The 6,918-nt window shown below is 35.5% G+C and overlaps 1 pseudogene; it reads left to right on the forward strand.

Annotated features, from left to right (window-relative positions):
* The first annotated feature begins 6,279 nt into the window (after positions 1–6,279).
* On the forward strand, positions 6,280–6,378 carry LOC138842234 (U6 spliceosomal RNA; annotated as a pseudogene).
* The last annotated feature ends 540 nt before the right edge of the window (positions 6,379–6,918 follow it).

Consider the following 6,918-nt stretch of genomic DNA (forward strand, 5'->3'; position numbering starts at 1 on the left):
AGTTCTCTTGGTCTGAAAGGATATTCCAGTCCTGAGCCACACTTGATAGCTTGTGAAGATAGAATGGAAGAAACAAGATCAAGAACCCATTACTCCATTGGAGAGGAAACAGTAGTCTACGTTTTCTCTCATTTCTATTGACTACTTTTATTCATAAGTTTAAGTCAAGTGATTTGAATTAAATATTTCCTTCTTTGTTCTGGCAAAGTAATTGGTCAAAATTATTCACTAAATATTATTAGCCATTTTTTTCTATCATGCTGTTTTCTTGTCCAAGCGAGTCCATTAAACTTCCCGCTTGCATTTGGTTGCCACGGAAACCCAGCATGAATGTTAATGAGGACAATCTCTAATGTAAAACTTTGCCTCCAAAATACCAGTCCAAGAAGCTGTGATCACAAATATTTAGCTATACATTTTTCTTTTTTCTTTTACCTTGAAAGTCTTCTTTGTCTAAAGTGCCCTCAAAAATAAGTACTCTTCCAATTTTTGGATCAATCACTTATAACCTCAAAGATATTTTGCTAACAATATGCTTAGAGGAAACCGAAGAATACTGCACTTTTATCTTCTCTCTTAAGACTCTCCTTAGATACCATATCAGGAACAGTGAAGTTATTCTTTGCAAAATTATTTCAATAGATCATTTTTTTCTCTTCATCTTGCATTTGCTCAACAAGATGTATGGAGAATAGAGTTGAATCACCCATACCATGGATGACAGTGTCTTTTACAAAAGGACAATGCTCCTATGTCCTATTTCTCTGTCCTCCTCTTAGCTCTTGCCTGATTTCCAACTAATCACAGATTCTTAGCTTGAAGTCTAATGAAGGTGAAGGACTATAAGGCCTCCCCCATTGCTACATTGTAGGGCTAGATCTCTGGCAGGAGGTAAGCGTGAATGACGCACTCAAGGAACACACGTTGGGAGAACAGGCTTAAGCAGTTCTGGTTTATTTCTGCACAAGGGTTGGGATTTTATAGCTCCAGCTTTCCCAACCTCCTGAGTCCTTCCCAGCCAATTACTTAGCTGGGAGTTGATGATGGGCACTGCTTGGTGACAGGCACTGATTGGTCCCCTGGGGGCATGTAGGGAGCATAGACAGCTCATGGCTGGAAAGCTAGGCAGACGTGCCTGTGGGTCACGTCTCTATGAGCAGGAACTGTGCTTCAACTGCTACTCTAGCTGACTCAACCAGATCTGACCGGCTCTACCCACAAATTTTCCCTTTTCTTTTAAAAGGACCGTCATTATGGTGACCCGTCATTGGAGGCATTTTTGCCGGGAGTGCAAGCATTTAATAATTCCTAGGAGAGTAAGCCCTACATGTGCACGGCCTCCCCAGATGACCAGAGAGGATGGCAAAAACCATTGTTGTAACTTTTTAAGCACATCTTCTAAAAAGGAGACAGCGGGAATAAGCTGAATGGTGGTCTGGTTTAGGTGGGTAACATCATGCAGCAGGTTTTGGTTGAAGTTTAAGTACTTAAGGGACTTAGGGCCTTTGAGGTAGTTACTAACTTCAGTGAAATTGGGTGCGGGAGTGGTAAGCTAACAGACAGAATTAGTCATAGCATTACATAGTCCTCCTTGTTGTAATCAAAGAAACGTAATCTGTTCTTGGAGCAAGTCTATTTGTTGTTGGAGCACAAGGAGGCCTCCCTTAAGATGATTGGCAACTTGTAAATGTTATAATTCTATGGATGACAGTTGAGGGATGAGCTGGTTTATTTGTTGCACAGTGGACACGCTTTGGGACAGCAATACAGTGGCGGTGGTAGCTGAAGCCACTGTAGCGATGATTGTGGACCCGATTGCAAGGATCAATCCTACTGCTCTTTTAGTGCGCGGATGAATCAATTGAACCTGGGAAAACACGTACCAAACCTGCAAAAGGATATGAGTCATTGGGTTACCAGTGATTGCTGAGAGTGCAAGTAGCGGAGGAGTTGTCTCCTAGACGGGCTCTAACCACTACCATTCCTGACACCTGGTCATATCCAGATCAGTTACAGAGACGAATATTGGCCAATAGGAAAGGGGACAAAATGAGGCAGGAATGTGATGATCAAACGATTGGCATGGGGAGTCCTAGGTCTCCCAATCGTCCTCCTGAAGAATCATAAAACTCCTTTAGATTTTGAGGTTTGGGATCCTTTTCAGATTGGTTTTATATAGCTGGGTCTCTACCCTTAAAAGAGTTTTAAAAGAGAAACTATGAAGATGAAGCAGTGGGTGAGGCTTCAATAGCCAAGAAGCTGTGTTTAATTGGAAATCAGGAAAGAGCTGAGAGGAGGACATAGAAGTAGGACACAGAAGCGTTGTCCTTTTGTAACAGACCTGTCTTCCAAGGTATGGGTGATTTACCTCTATTCTTCTCCATACATCTTGGTGAGCAAATGCAAGAACAAGAGAAAAATAATATATTGAAATGATTTTGCAAAGAAAAACTTCACTGTTCCTGATATGGTATCTAAGGAGAGTCTTAAGTGAGAAGATAAAAATGGAGTATTTTTTGGTTTCCTCTAAGCATCTTGTTAGCAAAATATATCCTTGAGGTTAGAATTGATTGAAACAAAAAGTGATGGAGCACCTATTTTTCTGAGCAATTTAGACACAAGAAGACTTTCAAGGTAAAGGAAAAAAGAAAAAAGTTAGCCAAGTATTTGTAATCACAGTTTCTTGGACTGGTTTTCTGGAGACAATTTTTACATTAGATTTGTCCTCATTAACATAGATGTTGTTTCATGGCAACCAAATACAAGAGGAAAGTTTAATGGACTCGCTTAGTCAATTAAACAGCAAAATCAAAAAAAATGGCAAATAACTTTTAGTGAATTATTTGACCAATTACTTTGCCAGAATAAAGAAGGAAAATGTAATTCAAAATGAATTGACCTAAAAGTATGAATAAAATGTAGTGAAGAGAGATTAGAGGAAAACATAAAGGATTGTTTTCTCTACAGTGGAGTAATGGGTTCTTCATTTTGTTTCTTCCATTCCATTTTTCCAAGCTATCAATTGTGGCTCAGGACTGGAGTATCAAGTTCAGACAAAGAGAACTCATAGAAGAAAGATAATATTCGCAGCAGATATATGTGATTTATAACCTTAGATAATCTATTTAAATCTGTTCAAAATCCTCCCCTACGCCAAACTGCCCTCTTTGAAAATCTTTGTTTGCTATTACTAAGACTTCCCTCCATTAACTGCTTAAAATTTTTGAGAGGTCATATTCATACTCCCTACAGAGTGCTGTTTGGTTGTGATTTTTATGTGTTTTTGTGTTTTTTAACTGAATTTCCAAAGGTTGTGCAAGTGTCTTACAATTAAATATGTCCACCTAATTATCCATTGCTCCTGGATCACAGTGACACCTTCTATCATTCTCAACCACCCCATTCTCCAAGATTTATTTCCGATTTACCACTTCCTTTCTCAAATGTGTACATTGAGTATTCTAGCTGTACTTGCCCCTTGTTCCATTTTTTCATTCATTCTATGTCTTTACTATTATGGCTCTCTGGTTTCAATTTCCTGATAGTCATTCTGTTAAACTGTCTGTTAATATTTGAAAGGTTTATATACATTCCATGGAGTTTCAGTCCTGCACATACTTGAACTGATGTCAGCTTATATTTCCATAATTCATTCATCTGCAATAACAATTTGCAAGACTGGAGACTTGAAACACCTAGACATGATTATATTCTCATCCATTTGAAGATTAATCATTAGTCAACAAGAAAGTTTAAAAATGGCTTTGAATGTATTCTTAACTACCAGTTTTTATAAATGGTTTTGTAGAATGATGTGTGATTATTTTATATTACATGGAATAAAACTTTCTACTACCTATAAGTTTTGGAAAAAGAAGGAAAGTAACATATACTACTATAGAAGAATATGATAGAAATAGAAGATAGATTTTGTCACATCTCAGATGAGTACCCATATTCAAGACTTAAAGACATATTTCTTACTGTGTTAGACAGAGGGAAAACAAAACAGCATATGATAAGGCAAGTATTTGTGACTTTTTAAAATGCCCCTTATTAAGTGATGAAATTTACTTTATTAGCTAATGTTTAGGGTTAAAATATGGGAGGCTGATCTATTAAACAAATTTCTGGAAGGCACCTACTAAGCAACACAAATGGTGCGTGGTACTACTTTTAGACTTTAATGAATGGTTGAACCTGTCTGTCATTAGTGCTGGGTGAATGAATCAACTCTATTGTAACTTGCTCCCTACACTTGAAAAACTTGTAGTGTCACTAAGTGTCATCTACTTATCAAATGTTATTTTGGTAAGTGTGATTTCAAAAAGTTTATTTGAAAAGGAATACACTTTCAGGAGATTAAATGTAGGTTGGTTTGAGAATGACAACATTTTTATACCACAGAACCAAGTTGTACTAAAGTACCAGTGTTTTGAAGCACAAACGATCTTCTCAATTAATGTTTTGCTGAATTAAATTTAACCTCAAAGTCATTTTCCTGACCATGGTAGATCAATCACGGATCTATCCTTCCAGGAACTATTTTTTGGGCCCACTTATGCTGGACTGAAATATAACATTAGTCATTAGGGGAGGGGTATTAAAAATAATCTTGTGACACTTTCTGATCTTGTTCACTCATATGGGCTGGTCATCTGTCAATTCAGGTTGAAATACAGTAATTTCTCTCGATTTTGTGACTTCATCTTTCATTTTAAGTTGCCCTACATTATACAATTGCTTGCTGCTAATTCTTGTTTCTCAAGGAATTGGAGCCTGAAATATAAGAAATGAGAAATTGAGATGGATTTTCAGTTACTGTCTGCTGGCATGTTGCGTAGGCCTAGGTGAGAAGTATTGCCCCTGGTATCTGATGATGCAGGTAACTCAGCCATAAGATATTAGGACCCATGGGTCTATAGAAGAAAAATGTCTTTTAGATATCATATTAGCAAAATTGGAGTATAATATGTAGGAGGAATGCATCAGAAATATGGAGAAAAACAGTTTGGGACCAGTGAGTTAAAACAATAAACAGATCATCAGAGTAAAATCTCTTATAGATTAGAGGAAAACAACATTGATTTTTAACAATGTGAATTCAGAAGACCATGAACACTTAGAAGGTATCATAAGTTTATACCGAAGACATTGCATTGATACTTTTTATATTCTAATATATATTCTAAACCTAATTATTTACATTCAAATTCTATTTATTGGAATAAATAAATATCAATTTATTTGTCAAATTATCAATTGATTCTAGTTAGTTTCACTGTGTGAAATATAAAATCAGCATATATAAATATAAAATATATAACTATATATAATATAATAAAATGGCACATGTTTTGCATTGTTCTGTTTTGGTTAGGGTATCCAAAGCAACTCTGTTTTAAAGTATTTTTCCATTATCTCTACCTCAGTGTTTGATAGAGTTAGATTTAAACCTTTACCTTTTGTAGATTTACAGATTGGAGGCAAGAGGAAACATTACCAATTTAAGGCCTAATAACAAGGAGAAACATATGGACTTCTCCTGGAGCTATGAAAATATTTGGTGATAGAAAGGCAGTAGTCTAAGTTCCTGCCTGGTTGGAAGGTAGACAGGCCAGGACATTAGGTAATCATGCATATGAACAATTTTTTCACCTTCTTGGCTTTAGCTACTTTTGAAATGGTAGGTATAATAAACCATTATATTTTGATAAAAAACCTTCTAGTCTGAAAAGTTCTGTCTGAAATATTCATTTTTCTATGATCCCTTGGAACTAAGATTTATTTTGTTCAAGTAAGACAATTTACGCGATCAGGGTAAAATATTCTGGTTGGTCTGATCCTACATGGAAGAAGGGTAAAGCATCAGGTAGACATTTGTGCCAATGAGACCGCATTTGGGAAAATTTCAGCTGCAGAAGTTTAGAAGTAGCTCTTAAGCAAGGCTTACTTTGAATCCGTTAGCTACACAGAGCAAACTCAGTTGAATAAATAAGTATTTGAAAAAGCCATCCCCTTTGGACCTAGCTAAAAATGCTTCAAAGTATGATTAAACTAAAATGAAAAAGATTTAAAATAGTCATTGACAAAAAAAATTACAAACGTGAGCAATCAACTGAACAATATAATTATTTTCCATTATACACAGAATTTTAGGGAAATAAGATCAGTAGCATTGTTAGAAACAATAAGGTTTCCTTATTACAAACAGGCACCCAAGGATATAATCCTGTATAAATATTGCATCATTAACTACCTAAATTTAGAGGACATTACATGCTTCAGCAGCACATGAACCCAAATTACACCAATACAGAGATTAACATGGCAATTGCAAAGGATGATATGAAAATCTGTGAATTATTCCAGATTTTTCATTCTTCAGATGCAAGAAATGAAAAACAATTATTAAAAAGTTGATTACAAAATTACTAGTGTAACAATACATGTAATCCATATAAATAAAAGTTAGTTTGACATCAGTGTATTAAATCTTCACCGTAGAAAGGCCTTTATATAGCATAATCGTTATAAAACTTTTAAATTAGACAACATTGTCATTTTATTCCAAAGAAATATACTATAAAGACCTAGTAAAAAAGGAATCTTAAACTGTTTTGGTATGGAATGCAATCTGAAAGGACACATTTATTAATGAACCTATATATTATAAAACAATGTAGAATTCAAAGTCTTATATCTAGGAAAGAATAAAATAGATTATGGGCATTATACAAACAGAATACAGAATATTTTAAGGTATAATTTTTCACATAAGCACCAGAAATATCTTTAGTTTCTTTAGTACTCATTTCAACAGATAAATTAAAATTATTTCTGAATAAAAAAAAGCAAAAACTCGAGGGGGTCCAAGATGGTGACGGGGAACTGGGGGAACGCCACAGCTCTCCCCAA

This window comes from Dipodomys merriami, unplaced genomic scaffold (assembly GCF_024711535.1).
Source record: "Dipodomys merriami isolate MVZ:Mamm:240054 unplaced genomic scaffold, mDipMer1.0.p SCAF_331, whole genome shotgun sequence".
In the NCBI taxonomy this organism is placed as follows: Eukaryota; Metazoa; Chordata; class Mammalia; order Rodentia; family Heteromyidae; genus Dipodomys; species Dipodomys merriami.